Raw genomic sequence first — 19,254 nt, 5'->3', positions numbered from 1 at the left:
ATTCCCGTCCGCAACACTAGACAAGCCAGCAATGGCAATTTTAACCTTCCTATTTGCCATAATGCGTACGGAGAAAGACGAATAGAATTTACAGGAGCGAAAATTTGGAACTCGTTGCCAATTGAAGTAAAGGAAGCTAGGAATTTCAAACTGACATGCAAGAAACATTTTTTGGGAATGGAAGCTAGGCTACAAAGTTAGTTTTTCTTCAATGTGTTTGCTTGTTGATTGCTGTCCTATATGTTATTTTGTATTGGACCGCTTACTAGCCTCATTGGCTATCGGTCCAAATATCTGTGTATACATTTTGTTTGTGTTACTCAATAAAGACTTCTTGATTCTTGATTCTTTGCGAGCGAGCAGAAGCAAAGGAAGCAGCTGTGCGGTGAGCGTTTTCGGTATCTGTGACTAGGGCGCAGCTACGCAGCAACACGGGGACTGCGGCGGTCGCCCGATTTCGTCTGGGCCGTCTTTATACATACAGGGAGGATTGACCTGTTTTCTCTCTCTCTCGCTCTCTCTTTCTCTCCCGCTCTCTCTACGTATGCGGCACAAGTGTAGTGGAAGGCACCGGTCTGAACGTGGGCGTCGGTGGTATAGTGGTTAGCATAGCTGCCTTCCAAGCAGTTGACCCGGGTTCGATTCCCGGCCGACGCATGTTTTTATTTTTCTGCATCAAAAATTATTTTCTTTACCCAGATATTTTACAATCATCGTATATTGCCGGGGCTGCGGAAGACACCTAGAGATACACAAAGAAGCTCGACAACAACTTAAGGACCGCGCACAGAATGACGGGACGAATAGCGTCAGGCGTAACTTTAAGCCACAGGAAGAGAGAGGTGTGGGTGAGATACTAAGTAGCGAGAGCTGATATTCTAGTTAAGAGATAAATATGGAACTGGGTGGGCTATGTATGCGCAGGCCAGATCCTCGGTGGATAATTAGAATTACAGAGTCGGTGCGAAGGGAAGTGCAATCGAGGACGGCAGAAACTAGGTGGGGTGATGAAACTAGAAAATCTCCAGCCACCAGTTCCAAAGAGCTAGCGCAAGACAGGCCTTATTGAAGATCGCAGATAGAGGCCCTCGTCCAGCAGTGAACAGCAGAATAAGCTGCAACTGCTGATGATGTTGATTGTGCTCGCCGCTATCGCTATGTTTCGAGTGTTACACGTCTTGTTGGGCACCAGTGCGTCCAATAAATAGGTTTGTGACTCAGAGGCTTGCAGTGGCTGGTTTTTCGGTGCCAATGCATTGTAACAATAATCATCATCATCATCCTGGCTACGCCCAATGCAGTGCAAAGGCCTCACCAATACGTCTCCAACGACTTCGGTGATGTCCTAATTCTGACCAGGTCGTTCCTGCGAACTTCTTAATCTCATCCGTCCACCTAACTTTCTGCCGCCCCCTGCTACGCTTCCCTTCTCTTGGAACCTAGTCCGTTACCCTTGATGACCATCGATTATCTTCCCTCCTCATTACATGCTCTGCCCATGCACATTCTTTCTTCCTTGATTTCAACTAAGATGTCATTAACTCGCGTTTGTTCCTTCACCCAATCTGCTACCTTCTTATCCCTTAACGTTACACCCACCATTCTTCTTTCCATAGCTTGTTGCGTCGTCCTCAATTTAAGTAGCACATTTTTTGTAAGCCTCCAGGTTTCTGCCCCGCAGGTGAGTACTGGTAAGTCACAACTGTTATACACTTTTCCCTTGATAGGGATAATGGCAACCTGCTGCTCATGATCTAAGAATGCCTGCCAAACAACACCCAGCCCATTCTTATTCTTCTGATAATTTCAGTTTCATGATAAGGATTCGCGGTCGCTACCTGCCCTAAGTAGATGTATTCCCTTGCAACTTCCAGTGCCTCGCTACCTATTGTAAATTGCTGTTCTCTTCTTAAACTGTTAAATATTACTTTAGTTTTCTGCACATTAACTTTTAGACCCACCCTTCTGCTTTGTCTGTCCTGGTCAGTGAGCATGCATTGCAATTGGTCCCCTGAGTTACTGAGCAAGGCAATATCATCAGCGAATCGCAAGTTACTAAGATATTCTCATTGACCCCCTTATCCCCAATTCTTCCCAATCCAAGTCTCTGAATACCACGCTGTGAATATCATTGGAGTGATCGTATCTCCCTGCACGATGCCTTTCTTTATTGGGATTCTGTTGCTTTCTTTATGGAGGACTACGGTAGCTGTGGAGCTTCTATAGATATCTTTCAGTATTTTTTACATACGGCTCGTCTACACCCTGATTCCTTAATGCCTACATGACTGCTGAGGTTTCGACTGAATCAAACGCTTTCTCGTAATTAATGAAAGCTATATATAAGGGTTGGTTATATTCAGCAGATTTCTCTATCACCTGATTGATAGTGTGAATATGGTCTATTGCTGACTAGCCTTTACGAAATCCTGTCTGCTCATTTGGTTGATAGAAGTCTAAGGTGTTCCTGATTCAATTTGCGATTACCTTAGTAAATACCTTGCAGGCAACGGACAGTAACCTGATCGGTCTATAACTTCTCAAGTGTTTGGCGTCCCTTTCTTATGAATTAAGATTATGTTGGCGTTCTTCCAAGATTCCGGTACGCTCGAAGTCATGAGGCATTATGTATACAGGGTGGCTAGTTTTTCTAGAACAATCTCCTCACCATCATTCAACAAATCTGCTGTTAACTGGTCCTCCCTAGGTACGTTCCCTATTTGCATAGCTTCCAAGGCTTCCTTTACTTCTTCCGGCGTTACTTGTGGGAGGTCTAATTCCTCTAGGCGATTCCCTCTTCCATCATCGTCGTGGGTGTCACTGATGGGTGTCATCTTTTCCATATTAGTGATAACATCGCCGGCATTGTCTCTTAACGCATAAATATGATTCTTGCCTATTCATAGCTTCTTCTTCACTGCTTTTAGGCTTCCACCGTTCCTGAGAGCATGCTCAATTTTATCCATATTATACTTCTTTAAGTCAGCTATCTTACGCTTCTTGATTAACTTGAAAAGTTCTGCCAGTTATATTCTAGCTGTGGGGTTAGAGACTTTCATACATTGGCGTTTCTTGATGAAATCTCTCGTCTTCTGTGATAGCTTAGCGGTATCCTGTCTAACGAAGTTAACACCGGCATCTATTGCACACTCCTTAATGATTCCCATGAGATTGTCGTTCATTGCGTCAATTCTAAGGTCATCTTCCTCAGTTAAAGTCGAATACCTGTTCTGCATCTTGATCCGCTTTACATCTATTTTCCCTGTTACCACTGACTCATTGTTTGGCCTCTTATGTACCAGTTTCTTCCGTTCCCTACTCTAGTCTAGGTTAATTCGACACCTTACCATTCTACGGTCACTGTAGCGAACCTTGCTGTGCAATATTGTAACAATATTGTATCGCAACTCAGCGAAATCGTACTTTTATCAACACAAATAACAAATGAATGTAGAAAAGTAAATCCACTCTACGGTTCGGTTGTAACGTCTGCAGCATTGCCTTTCCAAACCTCAAGTAGGCATTTTTGGGTAAGCAAAGCTAGGGCTTTACCGTTCACCGCACTACCCCTGGCAATTCACTCCTTGCAGTGGAAAATCGGGTGCCACGTCGTTTAATTGGAGAGTCTCCTATTACAAGGGGTTAAGGCGCAAGAAAACATCGAGGGAACTAGCTTATCGCAAGTTTTAAAATGTTTTAGCAATAACCTAAATCATATAAAGAAAACGAAATAACGCTGAATGCGTGCTTTCTTATGCCTTCTTGTGTTAATGGCGGAGCAAGTATAGTTGACTTTCAAGGGATCATTAGTGTGTAGGTTTATATGTGACACTAAAAGATTCTGTGAACAAAAAAGCTTTTCACCGCCATATACATAAAAAATAGAACAATCAATAGTTAAAAAACTCTCTCCCATGCATGTCAGAAACGGCTTATGCACATCGACAGCACCATAAAGACTGTTTGCAGCGCGCACTCTAATTTCGTAGCGAAAGTGACTACTGATCGCGTTGGGCCACCAGTGCCAAAGCAGATTGATTACCTTAGCTCGAAAACATGCAATGTGGGATACTAAGCTTATAAGCTTAATGTCAGGTGTCTCATTAATGTATTAGTAACATGATGAACGGCGTAAGCACCAGATAAGAATTTGACAAAATAGAGTCAGCTCCTGTTCCAGGTTTGCGTGAAGGCGAGTTTCCTGCAGAGGTGATGTGACCCAGCATTTTTTACGGGCTTTACTTTTACTTCCCGCGCTTGCCAGTAGCATTTGACAAGCGTATGTTCTCGCTGTCTTGCTTTGTTTTTGGGTCTGCTTCTGTAGTGCTCTCAAAAATCTTACGTGTGATATCCATGTCCCTTTCTATTACCCCTGCTTCACAGAAGAACCAACAGCAGTACCCTCGACTATTCCCAAACCCCGTTTCCTTTCCTTGTTTCTTCAACACTTCGACCTCCCATTCCTTAACGTTACGAACCATCCTATTCTACTCCTCCAATAGAAAGGGACCGTAAACAATTAGGGAGAGGGGAGTGAGTTAAGCATACATAAAAGAAAAGGTGAGTAAAGCAGTTGCATCCCTGACGAAGATGAATCCCCCTAAGAAAAATGACGCGTTATATCCAATTGCATCTGAATATAAGGTCTACTGAGGTAAAGAACACAATAGAAACACAATTCGTGGGACGATTTTCGTAGGCGTTGGCTACAGTGACGTTCGCTTGTACGACTGCTCTTCATTACAAGCCTCCCCATTTCTGGTAACTTCCGTTTTGTGTGTGACAGACACAGGACACATAAAGGACACAGAGTGAGCAGTGGCAAGTGTCCTTTGTTTACTTGCGCTACTGTATTCTTATTGCATCTACAATGAAGCTGCAGGTAAGCGCCTTAGTTCAGCTAGAGCAGCGTGCTAGGCCCAATCATGGAGTTGCACGGGCCTTATTGTCTATTTTCAAATGTAGACACTTGTTTTTTTTTGCTTTGCTGCTGTACAGATTTATTATAGCTGTGAAAATGACTGGGCGCAAGTCGATGAAAGTCGCGCTATACTGGACTAGTAAGCCACCAAATAATAATTCAAGCGTACAGTGTGTGCCTGCGGTACTGATTATAGAATTATATATTAAGAAGGCGATATAAACCTGAGGTAAATGCGACAACATGCAAGAAGCGCTATTACGCAAATGCTAGGCACTTGTGTTTTGCTGCTCTGTGTAAGTTTTTTTCACCTAGTTCCATTGTTGCACATTGCAGCGCAGGTTCTCGCAAAATATACGTGCGCAGTTAGGATGGTCCAGTTCTGCAAACACATCTTGTGTTATTTCCAAATCTTTTTTTTTAAGTTAAACCACAGAGTATTCGCTAAAGGGACACACGCTCATAAGCAGAAAAACATCAACAAATAACAAAGGAAGAAAGAAAGAGCCAGAAAGCTACGATTGGAAGGTATGGGGAGTTGATATATATAGTAACAATTACTGAATCACTGTAGTGATGACAATAACAAGATCAACGTCGGTGCAGCGATGGCTTGCAGCCATCTACCAGCGCGAAACGAGAATGCAAGCGCCGCGTTTACTGCTTCGACCCTGGAACCGACGAGTCACACTCCAATACACGTTAAACGCGCTACGATAGTAGGTGCGCCTCGCCAGGCTCGTGTAGGGTTCCTGTGTAAGATCACGCCGGGAGCGGAGCGGGAGTATGTACGGGGACACTCGGGGTTTAGGCTCGTGTAAAGTCCCTCAACCATTTAAAGGTACCGCCAGGCTTTGATCCAGCCGACAACGCCTGCGATAGGCTGATCGGTGACATGTGACCTTGCTCCGTCCCTTTGCCGCCATGAAAGTTCCTGCGTGCGGTTTCTGCGTGCAGAAACTGCACGCAGAAACCGAACCGCATGCGGACCGCATGAAACCGAACCGCATGCGTGTTCCTGCGTGCAGAGCACGCGTTTCGCCTGTTGTGCTTGGCACATCGCTGCGATAATTTCATTCCGGGAGGGCTAAATGCCTTGCTGCTGTGCGGTTGGGTGCCCAAACCGGACGAAGGATGGCAAGAAGTTATTTTGCATAGCGCGCGGCAACCAGAACCTAACCAGACGAAAAGTATGGTTAGACAGAATTGCACGGACGGACATTGAACCGTCGGTAACAGCAAGACTATGCGAGGCAAGTAACATACAACGATACAAAGGTGCGATAGAAAGTATACACGTGCGTGTCTCGAGCGGTGATAGTATTTCACTCGCGTCCGTGAATGTTGAGGGCCGAAGTTTGTGGCGATTATTTATTGTAGTTCACTGTGAGCCCGCTGAATTGATCGGTATGACCTAGGATGCGAAGGACCGAAATGCCTTGTTGCTGTGCGGATGGGTGCCGAGATCAGACGGAGGACGACAAGAAGTTATTTTGCATCCCGCGCAGCGAACAAGACCTAACCAGAAGGTAATTCTGGTTGCATAGAAATGGACGGAAAGACTGAACCGTCGGTAACTGCACGACTATGCGAGGAAAGTAACGTAGAGCGATACGAAGGTGCGAGAGAAAGTAAACACCTTTGTGTGCAAAGCTGCAGTATTATTTCAATCGCGCGCATGAATGTTGACTGCCGAAGTTTGTGAAGATTACTGATTTTAGTGCACTACGAGCCCGTTGACTTAGCAAGTGCAGTAAGACCTAGCATGCAATTAAATAGTGGGGCAGAAACGCATTAACTCGCTGACAATTATCCGCATTGCATTACGTGCGATAAAAAATAAAATTCAGCAGCGAATTCTACTTTTACACCTTCCTGTGTTGGTGCGCGCGTTGTTAACTGCGCTTTACAACATGTCTAAAATGTAATTTCCAATATCCTAATCGTATTTTGTGCATTGCATATGTGAATAATTATATTGCTAGGTGCCTGCATTACTCTGTTTTTAAAAAAGGAATACTGCATAGCCACAGCTACTGGCCGTCAAATAATAAAGCGTAATATAGTATATCAAAGTACATTACATACAGCTGCGAGCTTGTTCCTTCCAAGTTTCCCTTACACTGGAAGATGTTTCAGAAATCGGCAATGCCATTTAACTGATGAAAAACACACAACTGCAAATGAACATAAGAAAAACGCCACAAGCGATACACGGATTGCCAGGAAAACACAGTGCAGTAATAGCTGGGCCAATCGGCGTGCGTTTCGTATAAGGGCCCTCTAATTCTTACGGGGCTTTAATTCTTACGGCACAACAGTAGTGGAAGACGCCGGTCTCAACGTGGGCGTCGGTGGTATAGTGGTTAGCATAGCTGCCTTCCAAGCAGTTGACCCGGGTTCGATTCCCGGCCGACGCACGTTTTTCTTTTTCTGCATCAAAAATTACTTTCTTTACACAGATATTTTACAATCATCGTATATTGCCGGGGCTGCGGAAGACACCTAGAGATACACAAGGAAGCTCGACAACAACTTAAGGATTGCACACAGAATGACGGAACGAAAACCGTCAGGCGCAACTTTAAGCCACAGGAAGAGAGAGGTGTAGGTGAGGTACTAAACAGCGAGAGCTGATATTCTAGTTGAAAATCAGAGAAAAGTATGGAACTGGGTCGGCTATGTATGCGCAGGCCAGATAACCGGTGGATCATTAGAGTTACAGAGTCGGTGCCAAGGGAAGTAAAGCGCAATCGAGGACGGCAGGAAACTAGGTGGGGTGATGAAATTACAAAATCTCCAGGCACCAGTTCGCAAGAGCCAGCGCCAGACAGGCCTTATTGAACATCGCAGATAGAGGGCCTCGTCCTGCAGTGAACAGAAGAAGAAGCTGCAACTGCTGATGATGTTGCTTGTGCTCGCCGCTATCGCTGTGTTTCGAGTGTTACACGTCTTTTTGGGCATCAGTGCGCCCATTAAATAGGTTTGTGACTCAGAGGGTGACTGTGGCTGGGTTTTCGGTGTCAATACAATGTAACAATCATTATCATCATCATCGGCCTGGCTACGCCCACTGCAGGGCAAAGGCCTCTCCCATACGTATCCAACGACTTCGGCGATATCGTAATTGTGACCATGTTGTTCCTGCAATCTTCTTAATCTCGTCCGTCCACCTAATTTTCTGCCGCCCACTGATACGCTTCACTTTCCTTGGAATCCAGTCCGTAACCCTCAATGATCATCGGTTACCTTCCCTCCTCATTACATGTCCTGCCCATGACCATTTCTTTTTCTTAATTTGAACTAAGATGACATTAACTGGCGTTTGTTGCCTCACCCAAACTGCTCTTTTCTTATCCCTTAACGTTACACCCATCATTCTTCTTTCCATAGCTCGTTGCGTCATCCTCGATTTAAGTAGTACCCTTTTTGTAAGCCTGCAGGTTTCTGCCCCGCAGGTGAGTACTGGTAAGTACTCACCTGCGGGGCAGAACAGGTGAGTACTTACCAGTACTCACCTTATACACTTTTCCCTTGAGGGATAATGGCAACCTGCTGCTCATGATCTAAGAATGCCTCCCAAACCAAACCCAGCCCAATCTTATTCTTCTGATTATTTTTGACTCATGATAAGGATTCGCGGTCGCTACCTGCCCTAAGTATATGTATTCCCTTGCAACTTCTAGTGCCCCGCTACCTATCGTAGATTGCTGTTCTCTTCCTAGACTGTGAAATATTACTTTAGTTTTCTGCAGATTAACTTTTAGACCCACCCTTCTGCTTTGCCTGTCCTGGTCAGTGAGCATGCAATGCAATTGGTCCCCTGAGTTACTAAGCAAGGCAATATCATCAGCGAATCGCAAGTTACTAAGGTATTCTCAATTGACCCCCTTATCCCCAATTCTTCCCAATCCAAGTCTCTGAATACCATGCTGTAAATAGCATTGGAGAGATTGTATCTCCCTCCATGATGCCCTTTCATTACCCGCCAAGGACTCGTGTCCCAAGGCCCAGACAATGTACACTTCTGGAAAATTGTCTCGTTTTTCGAGGATGGTCAGGGCTTGTTTGGAAATGCGGCCTTTTTGGTAATTTCTACATGCTGTTTGTGAGTCGGTGATGATCGTGATTAGATCTTCCTCTCGCTGGCCCGTACTGGGCGCCAGGGCTATCGCCGTTTCTTCCGCGCAGTCGATGTCTGGAGTACTTACCGAGGCCGCTGCTACCTTTTGTCCTTGGCCGTTGATCACGCTGAGAGCGTGGGCCGCTCTGTTCTTGTACTTTGCCGCGTCGGTGAATCTCACTTCTCCTTGTTTTGGTCCTTCGTAGGCCTTACGTAGAGCTTTCACTCTCGCTCGCCTCCTTTCTCTGTGGTGTTCAGGGTGCATGTTTCTCGGGATGCTGGCCACCGTGATCTTCTCCCTCAGGGGTAGACGAACCCGCTGTTTTGTGGACTCATATTTGACTGGGTTGCCCAGTCTCATTAGCGTGTCCCTACCCGTGCTGGTGAGCTTGAGTCGCTCTATCTGGCTCGTCTTGTGGGCCTCTACTAGTTCCTCCCAAGTATTGTGGATGCCCAGGCTGAGTAGCTTCTCCGTCGACGACGTCGGTGGAAGCCCCAGTGCCAGCTTGTAGGTCTTTCGTATCAGGGTGTTCAATTTGTCTCTCTCGCTGTTCTTGAGACCCAGGTACGGGGTGCCGTAAGTGACTCTGCTGATTGTCAAGGCTTGTATTAATCTGATTGTGTCCTGCTCTTTCAGGCCGTGCTTTTTGTTTGTCACTCTTCGCACCAAGTGCGTGACTTGGGTAACTGTCGCTTGCAGTTTTTAATGGCGGCGAGACCGGCACCGTCCTTCTGGAGAATGAGGCCCAGAATACAGAGTGTGTCCACCTTGGGTATGTTGACTCCATTTAGTGTCAACGTTGGGTCAGATGTCTCCTGCAGAGGCCGCCCTCTTGTCCTCTTTTTAAGGATCAGGAGCTCCGACTTTTCCGGCGCGCATGAAAGACCGCAGCGGTGAAGATAATGCTCGGTCCTGTCGATGGCTCCCTGCAGGGCGTCTTGTTGTTCGCCCGCCGATCCCGTTCACATCCACATGGTCAGGTCGTCTGCATACATTGCGTGACGGATACCCCTGATGTTCTCTAAGAGGTTCGGCGATCCCCTCATCGCTATATTGAACAGCAACGGGGAGATCACCGACCCCTGAGGGGTTCCTTTCTGCGGTATTTTGAACTTCTCGGTCCTGAGATTCCCCAGGCCTAAGGTCGCCGTTCTAGCCGTCAGGCAGTCCCGGACGTAGTTGAATGTCCACCGTCGGCAGTTGGTATGTTGCAGGCTGTTTAGCACCGCTTCATGTGAGACGTTGTCCAAGGCTCCCTTCACGTCGAGTGCCAGGATGGCACTCTTGTGGAATGTGCTGAGGCCGTCGATGACGTCTTCTTTAAGCTGAAGTAGAACGTCCTGGGTGGAGAGGTTAGGCCGGAAACCGAACATAGTGTTTGGCAGGTGCCCACCTTCTTCCAGATAGGGCGAGAGACGATTGTGGACCATGTGCTCGAAAATTTTTCCCGCGCATGATGTGAGAGAGATCGGATGCAGGTTCTGTAGGTTGATGAGCTTGCCGGGTTTCGGAATGATCGTTACGTCCGCGTGCTTCCAGGAAGCTGGTATACTGCCGGTCTCCCAGCTTTTATTGATAAACTTTAGTAAACTCTCCGTTGCACCGTGGTCCAGGTTACGGAGGGTCTTGTTGTTAATTTTATCCCTGCCCCGCATCGTGTTTCTTGTGAGATTTCTTAAGGCTGCCACGAACTCCGACTTGGTTATAGGTGGGGAGAAAAGAAAAAAAAAAGGAGGTATATCTACTGTAGCAGGCGTTACAAAAAAGGTACGGAGCGTTTATGACAGTTTTCAAGGCTTTCTAGATTGAAGGTTGGTTTTATTAATTGTTTGATACGACCTATGTGCCTGATACAACCTTTCTTACCAGTGAGACGCTAATATTTGTGCGCGAATCTTCATATTCAAAGCCACCCTGACGTATTGATGATTCATTAGTAATTAATGAACTTACTTCGGAAATTGTATCGACAAAAAGTCCACCTTGCTTGCTCCCAATGTCACCTATTTCGCACATTTCCATATTCACAGATCGATCCCAACGAGTTGGATGGCCCGGAGGATCTACGAGAAATATTTGACGTGGCATGGCAGATTCTGAAAGTACTGCGGGGACACATTCTGCACTCACTTTATTCTAAAGGCCGTCTGAGATTTCAAGAATTATGTATTGCAGGAACATTCCAGGGGGGGGGGGGGGGGGTGTATTACTAAAGTACTATAGCGCCACACAGACAACACAAGAAGCGCTCGTCCGTGTCTCTCCTTCTTGTGACGCCTGTTTCGCGCTATAGTACTTCAGTAATATGCACCAACTAGCCCAACAAAAAGTTTTTCCGGGGGGATAACAATGGAAAAGGAGGCTTCTTGGCATTCGGGTTAAAGATGTTGCATGGAATTATTTGTTCTTTATGTTTTGCCAAAACTACACCCATCAGCAAATGTATACGGACCACGGATTGCACGATAAATCTCATTTTCTGCTTTTTCAGGAAATGGAACTCAAAATGAAGACTGCAGTCCAAACTTGGCATTACGAATTTTCTTGTGCACCCATCAGTTTGCGTTTATGCATGTTACTTAAAAAGAAATCCGGTTTTTCGGCGACCCTGTGGTCCGCATGCTCTTGCTCACGGGTGTACTATTCCTTAGGGGCTATATGCGGTTGTTTGTCTGCCTACCATCTAGTTCAATTATTTAGGTATTGTATATTTACTTAGATGAATCCATTACCCGAAGGCGTTGGAGAAGGGAGTGGGCAAAGAAAGATACATATGTTTGAGCACATTCAATGTACAATAACAATGACTGGCATGTTTTAATGCGGAATATTTGAGGACGGTGAGGGTGGAGGGGGCAAAGTAGTTGAATTCATTAGCTGTCCTCGACATGAATGAGTCCAAAAACAAGTTCGTGTTGGAAAAGGGGCGTGAACATTCTTCTGGCGATTAGTACAAAATGAGCCATAATTTGACTGATTAAGGAGCTGAAACAAGGTCTGGGAGAAGGCTCGTTAGTGCACGTTTGTATTACGAATCACATCCCACAGCTAGACCAGAACAAGTCTGCCTCGCTTCTAACGCTTTTCTTGTTTTGTAATGCAGCAAGTCAATTAGTAGTTCATTCTACGCGTTGGCATATCTCGCTTCTGCGAGCAATTAAGGGTAGCTTCAGCTTTGCATAGGCCTAGCGTTTTTTTCCTCGGTTGGGACTCTCCGTTATACCGTACTGGAAGCGGGCGCAGTTGGTTATGTGGGTTAGTGATTTTCGCATGACTATGGCGTATGCATTGCGAACACACACAATTAATCTCCCCAATGCATCTGCCCAAGTTCAGCTATATGAATACTCATAAAAATTGGAGGACGCTTAAGCTTCGCCTTCAAGAGTGGAACGCGATAGCGTTCCCGTCGACCCGCCAATGGGTGTAAGACAATGGGCTACAGGGCAGCCATCACTTACGAGGCGCCCCGCATCAGACGCGGTGAGCGTCGAGCCATATGGTCGAGCAACGCGGCGTTCGGCGCAGCAATGAAACGTGCGCCTGAGCAAGCGGAGCGAACCAATGAACTCGGTATCCCGGAGGGGGAAATGATGCACGCCAGCCAAACGCCGTGATCGGCACGGGCAGAGAGATAGAGAGATAGTGATCTAAAGAAAGGAAGGACGCTTGATTCTGCGGAGGGAGCGAGGCGAAGCGTTGTCAGGGGAGAGAGTCCGAACCGCGACAGCTCCAATGCGTGCGTGGCGCGCCATCTGTCGGGGCAGCGCCGTACATGGAGAGGAGGGGCTCTTCTGTGTTTGCCGCAAGATGGCTCTTTGTGTGCGGAAAGCGCAGAAGAAATGCAGCGAAACGCACTTCGCTACTCGTGTAATTGCGACTTCTGTAAGTTACATGTTCATAATTACCTATATACACCACAGTATAACTTTCCACGGCTCGTTTCGAAGGCAACACCGCATTCACTAGAGGCGCGTTTGTACCTTTTGGAAGCATCGAAATCGTGGCTGAGTGGTAGCGTCTCCGTCTCACACTCCGGAGACCCTGGTTCGATTCCCACCCAGACCATCTTGGAAGTTGCTTTTTATTTATGGAGTGCCTGCCGTGATTTATCGCTCACGGTCAACGCCGCAAAAACGCCGACACCGACGCCGACACCCGACGCCGACACCGACGCCGACGACACCGGCTTTTCTGCGACACGAGCTCCTTAACGCTATCGCGTTAAAAAAACAGATGACGATCAGTCAAGTGAAGTCAAGCTTATTCACAACCTGTACACAGTACAGTGTTCAAGGCCATCCTGGCAAGAAATCTTTATGAGTAGAGCTTGACGAGTCCAAGGGGCCATCGCCAGATAACAGCAGCAGTGAATATCACTTAGAACAATAGCTTCAGGGCAATGCTAATTGTGTTTAGTATAAATCAGCACATCAGATACTCCTGGTATATAGGGTGATAATTTTTGCGCTTTATGGAATTTTTAAAAAAATCCTGTGAACGATAGCGCAATACTTGTCCTTGCGCTGGATTATTCGAAGAGGCCCACATTACAAGCGCAAGAAATTGAAACACATATTCCACTCATTATCTAAATAGTCACTAATAAACTTCTTAATTCGTCCTAATCTAGCCATAAATATAGGCTGATGATAATGACGATGATATGTTTTACAGGTTATAATTTGCAAGCAGCTCTAGATGGATACGCATAAATTCTTATCCCTGTCAAACTTCAACCTGATGTTGACAGCATCACGTGGTGCTCCCTCTGGTCCATACAGCTGAATGTTAACAAATGCAGAATAATGAGGATTTCCCGAAGAACTGCTGACTGTACTATCCCTGTTTGTTCCATTATTAATTTTCTCCTGTCATCTGCCAATATTTATAAATACCTAGGTTTCCACATAGATAACAATTTATCAGGGAATAATCATATCTACTACGCCATTAACAATGCGAATAGCACTCTTGTTCTTTATTTTGCGACGTAAATTTGTTTTGGCCTATGTTTCCTCAACAGAGCTTCTTTATAAAACTTTAGTCAAGTCGAAACTCAAGTACGCTTCTACAATCTGGGTCATCACTCATCTACACATGTAAATGCACTAGAAGCCATCCCAAATCGTTAAGTCCGGTTCAGCGTTGCTAATTATTCTCTCACCGCTAGTATTACTTCAACGAAAATTTCTCTGGACCTTGCGAACCTTTCTATCAGAAGGAAGCAGGCCCGCTTACGTCGTCTCTTTCATAAAATCGTCTTTACGAATGTTGAACTGAAACGCACATTGTCCTCGCCACCTGGTTACCTTTCATCCTTCTTTGACCGTACCTTGAAATTTCAAGTGCCGCACTGCCAGACCAACATGTGCTTCCACTCCATCATCCGAATGGAATCACATCCCCGCCTCCATCGCCAGCAACCCTGAGTAGGCATCATTTAAGACTGCGATTTTGAACTTGCAACGCCGCAATGGCATTGAGAGTACATAAATAAACAATGAAAAATACATGCATTTCAGTTGACAGTTTTTCGTTGGATATCACTGTTACAAAGTTATCATTCTCCGCTACCCGCACCTAGATGTATTTGAACATTCCCTCTAGAAAGCGGGCGCCGATTTCTTAGATAAATATTATTGTCTAATCAAGGGCGCCATTCTGTAAGCGTCAATCTGTAGAGGACTGTAGATTCCGGTCACCACTGATTGGCTGGCGCTAAATTAGCATCAAGGAGACTCACTGGGCGCACCTCTCTCGTTCTACTTTGTATCAGCAGCCCAGTCTATCACCACTCGGCAGCAGCCCAACTGGACAATCCACCAAGTGGACTCTTAATACTCTCATGATCACCTGTGCGGCCTGGATTCTCCTGGACATTATGCGGCACACACGAGCACCAGTGGTTACGTCAGAATATACGATGCGTCGTGTATACATACTCCAAGGACTTCGGTTGCGTATCAGATTTGAAATACGCATGATTGTGCTGGTCTAAGAGGCCTCTGTAGCAGAGGACCTGGCCGTTAGTCTGCATTGTGTAAGCCTCCCCAGTTCCTCTAAGCTCACTAAGGCCAATAATATCCTACGCAATGTCTCAAATTCCTCCTAAAGCCTTGCTAAGCTAGCCTCACCAGAGAGAGTTCGTGTGTTAAACGTTGCCAGGTTCAGCTGTCAGTTGCGGTCTGTCCGCTTCCAGAGAATCATAGCACCCTCTGCCGCGTCACACGTCTGACCACCGCTAGGATTAGGTGCTCCGCAGCCGCTAGCTACGGTGGGACATGAGGTGATTGCACGAGTCCTGAGAGATGTAGCATTGGACGAATACTGAACCAGGGGTGCCAGTTACTGTTCAGGTGACTAACTGTTTTTCCTGAAGATTAGTGGGCATTCCTACTTTGGCTGAACCTGAACTATATTACAGCCCCACTCATTAACACCAATTTTTCGCCGGTGTCAGGCGTCACTCTAAGTCTGAAACTGTAGTGGACTGGAGGGGGATTCGAACTTAACACATTTGTATCTTGCAAAGTGTAGCGCACGAATGCTTCAGAAAAAGGAGCTCAAGACAGGAACGGCGACGTTGAGATTAAAAGCCCAGTGTTCCACCTCTAGTACCCACCACCACACTCCGAGAGCCGGTAAAGTGTTATAGTGGGGTTCAAGATTTCAACGAAGGCGCCAAATAAAACGACGGACGTAGGAAGGAGACACGAGACAACCACGTAAGTTCGATTGACCTGCGCCTACGTGGTTGTCTCGTGTATCCTTCCTACGTCCGTTGTTTTATTTGGCGCATACGTTGGAATCATGCACAACCAACTAGCCTACGAGCACGTGCTCGTTGAAGATTCATGAGCAGAAGACAAAGGTGATGTTCAATAGCGTCGCAAAGAAGAAACAAATCACGGTCACCAGTCAGCCTCTAGAGAATGTACAGGAGTCCATTTATCTAGGTCAATTACTTGTAAGTGATCCACATCATAAGGACGAAATTTACAGAAAAAAATGCGTTCTAGTGCGCGCGGCAGGCATTACCATATCGTGACTTGGAGCTGACCATGGTTGTTTAAAAGTAACGTGGGCAATGAAAGTCCTAATCATTGTCCTAATCATTTTGTTCAGTGTATTACAAGTACTTGTTCGTTAACTGGACATCATAGCATAACAAAGAAGTTACAAAAAGAATTTCTTGTTAGTGCTGCAGCACAACCAAATGTGATGGAAAAATCTAAAATACGTCTACGTTCTAATCAATTTTTCAGTGTATTGCAAGTAGTTATTCGTGCTCGCCCACGTGTAATTATATGCGGAAAATAATGTTTCGAATCCAGAAGGGCTTAAATTGTATTTTTTCTGAGCTGTTCCCTTAGGGCAATGCGTATTACATATCAAGCACCAGCGCTCGTGGTGACAGCTGTCCAATTGTCTTTTTGCTAGCGAGTAGAAGCAAAGGAAGCAGCTGTGCGGCGAGCGTTTTCGGCATCTGTGACTTGGGCGGCAGCTACGCAGCAACACGGGGACTGCGGCGGTCGCCCGATTTCGTCTGGGCCGTCTATATACATACAAGGAGGATTGACCTGTTTTCTCTCACTCTCTCTCCCTCTCTCTTTCTTTCTTTCTCTTTCTTTATGTATGCGGCATAAGAGTAGTGGAAGGCACCGGTTCGAACGTGGGCGTCGGTGGTATAGTGGTTAGCATAGCTGCCTTCCAAGCAGTTGACCCGGGTTCGATTCCCGGCCGACGCACGTTTTTATTTTTCGGCATCAAAAATGCAGGTGTTACGTTGTGCAAGGCTTAATGTACAGAAGCTGCATCGAATTTTTGCCATTTTCGTGTGGGATGCGCAATGGGAAAGGTGCAGTCGAGAATGGTGGATTGGGCCTGGGACACCTTTCTTTTTGCGGCACATTGTTAACACGTTTCTTTTCCTTTGTGACGTCGGCGATCCTTTTTTGCGCACCGCATGCCAAGTAAGGCTCGGGCGCGTGTTGCCAGGGGAGGCATTTTTGGATATTTTAGAGAAGTTGTCGCAAGTGTACGATTCCTTGCAACGAGGTTTTCAAATGAATATTTATCAACTGTAAAAAAGAAAAAATTGTACAAAGATTTGTGTGACGTTGTTCTGCCGGAGCCAATGTACAGAGCCCTGTACAGTGGAGGCCCTGGTAGGGACGTGTTAAAAAGAGTAAAAAAAATACAAGTTGCGCCAGGGGTTAAAACCTTCTTTTTTAAGTTACACACTGGAACATTTCCAGTAAAAATGTTTTTACAGGAAAAGGGCTTATTTCTTCCATGGGGATCTCACTGCCTTATCTGCAAACAACCAGAAACGATAGATCACGTTTTTCTTCATTGTTGGGGAGGGGTATTTTTTGGGGACGTTCTACAAAGAACGTTAAAGAAACAGTTTCCCCTCGACCCTCACGGAATACGGTATCTACCCATTGCTAACGAGGATGGTTTTCCGTTTGATTTAATAATGTTAATTGGCCTCCACAGTATTTGGCGCTCTCGAATGGCAGGATACTACTGGCATACCGACGAACGACCTACGCGAATTTATTTCCGTGAAACTCTGCATCGGTTTGTTGAAATTTTGAAGGCCGGCGGCGATACACCCGAGTGGCTGTCAAGGGTGGAGCCATTGATGGCTCTAAATGAATTTTAATGTGGCGAAGCCATCCCCCTACCAAGCTGTTTATGTCAATACGACATGTTCATTGTATCTTTTATGTTTTGTTTTGTGTATTGCTATTGCTGTTCTTTCTTTGTCAAAGTCAGGCAATAAAGAAAGAGATAAAAGATACACAAAGAAGCTCGACAACAACTTAAGGACCGCGCACAGAATGACGGAATGAAAAGCGTCAGGCGTAATTTTAAGCCACAGGAAGAGAGAGGTGTGGGTGAGATACTAAGTAGCCAGAGCTGATATTCTAGTCGAAAATAAGAAAAAAATATGGAACTGGGTCGGCTATGGTATGCGCAGGCCAGATAACCGGTGGATCATTAGAGTTACAGAGTCGGTGCCAAGGGAAGTAAAGCGCAATCGAGGACGGCAGGAAACTAGGTGGGGTGATGAAATTAGAAAATCTCCAGGCACCAGTTCGAAAGAGCTAGCGCAAGACAGGCCTTATTGAAGATCGCAGATAGAGGCCCTCGTCCTGCAGTGGACAGAATAGGCTGCAACTGCTGCAACTGCTGATGATGTTGATTGTGCTCGCCGCTATCGCTATGTTTCGAGTGTTACACGTCTTGTTGGTCACCAGAGCGCCCATTAAATAGGCTTGTGACTCAAAGGCTGGCAGTGGCTGGTTTTTCGGTGTCAATACATTGTAACAATCATCATCGGCATCATCATCATCAGCCTAACTACGCCCACTGCAGGGCAATGACCTCTCCCATACGTCTCCAACGACGTGGTGGATGTCCTAATTGTGACCATGTTGTTCCTGCAAACTTCTTAATCTCATCCATCCACCTAACTTTCTGCCGTCCCCTGCTACGCTTCCCTTCTCTTGGAACCCAGTCCATTACCCTTAATGACCATCGATTATCTTCACTCTACATTACATGCTCTGCCCATGCCCATTCCTTTCTTGATTTCAACTAAGATGTCATCAACTCACGTTTGTTGCCTCACCCAATCTGCAATCTTCTTATCCCTTAACGTTGCACCCACCATTCTTCTTTCCATAGCTTGCTGCGTCGTCCGCAATTTAAGTAGTACCCTGTTCGTAAGCCTCCAGGTTTCTGCTTCGCAGGTGACTACTGGTAAGTCACAACTGTTGTACACTTTTCCCTTGAAGGAGAATGGCAACCTGCTGCTCATTATCTAAGAATGCCTGCCAAACAAAACCCAGCCCATTCTTATTCTTCTGATTATTTCAGTTTCATGATAAGGATTCGCGGTCGCTACCTGCCCTAAGTAGATGTATTCCCTTGCAACATCCAGTGCCTCGCTACCTATCGTAAACTGCTGTTCTTTTCCTAGACTCTTAAATATTACTTCAGTTTTCTGCAGATTAACTTTTAGACCCACCATTCTGCTTTGCATGTCCTTGTCAGTGAGCATGCATGCAACGGCACGTTTTTAAGGCAACACCGCGTTCACTAGAAGCGCGTTTGTACCGCTTTCAAGCATCGAACTCGTGGCTGAGTGGTAGCGTCTCCGTCTCACACTCCGGAGACCCTGGTTAGATTCCC

General features: G+C 46.0%; 3 non-coding genes across 3 annotated transcripts; all 3 read left to right on the top strand.

Annotated features, from left to right (window-relative positions):
- The first annotated feature begins 585 nt into the window (after nt 1-585).
- On the top strand, nt 586-657 carry TRNAG-UCC (transfer RNA glycine (anticodon UCC)). The gene has a single exon. It is a non-coding gene; the product is annotated as a tRNA-Gly (tRNA).
- A 6,612-nt stretch (nt 658-7,269) lies between these two features.
- On the top strand, nt 7,270-7,341 carry TRNAG-UCC (transfer RNA glycine (anticodon UCC)). Its single transcript has one exon. It is a non-coding gene; the product is annotated as a tRNA-Gly (tRNA).
- A 9,383-nt stretch (nt 7,342-16,724) lies between these two features.
- Nucleotides 16,725-16,796, top strand: TRNAG-UCC (transfer RNA glycine (anticodon UCC)). Its single transcript has one exon. It is a non-coding gene; the product is annotated as a tRNA-Gly (tRNA).
- Nucleotides 16,797-19,254: the final 2,458 nt, after the last annotated feature.

Source organism: Dermacentor albipictus, chromosome 10, assembly GCF_038994185.2.
Source record: "Dermacentor albipictus isolate Rhodes 1998 colony chromosome 10, USDA_Dalb.pri_finalv2, whole genome shotgun sequence".
NCBI classification, from domain to species: domain Eukaryota; kingdom Metazoa; phylum Arthropoda; class Arachnida; order Ixodida; family Ixodidae; genus Dermacentor; species Dermacentor albipictus.
The sequence above is the reverse complement of the archived record's forward strand: the minus strand, read 5'-3'. Positions and strand labels throughout refer to the sequence as shown.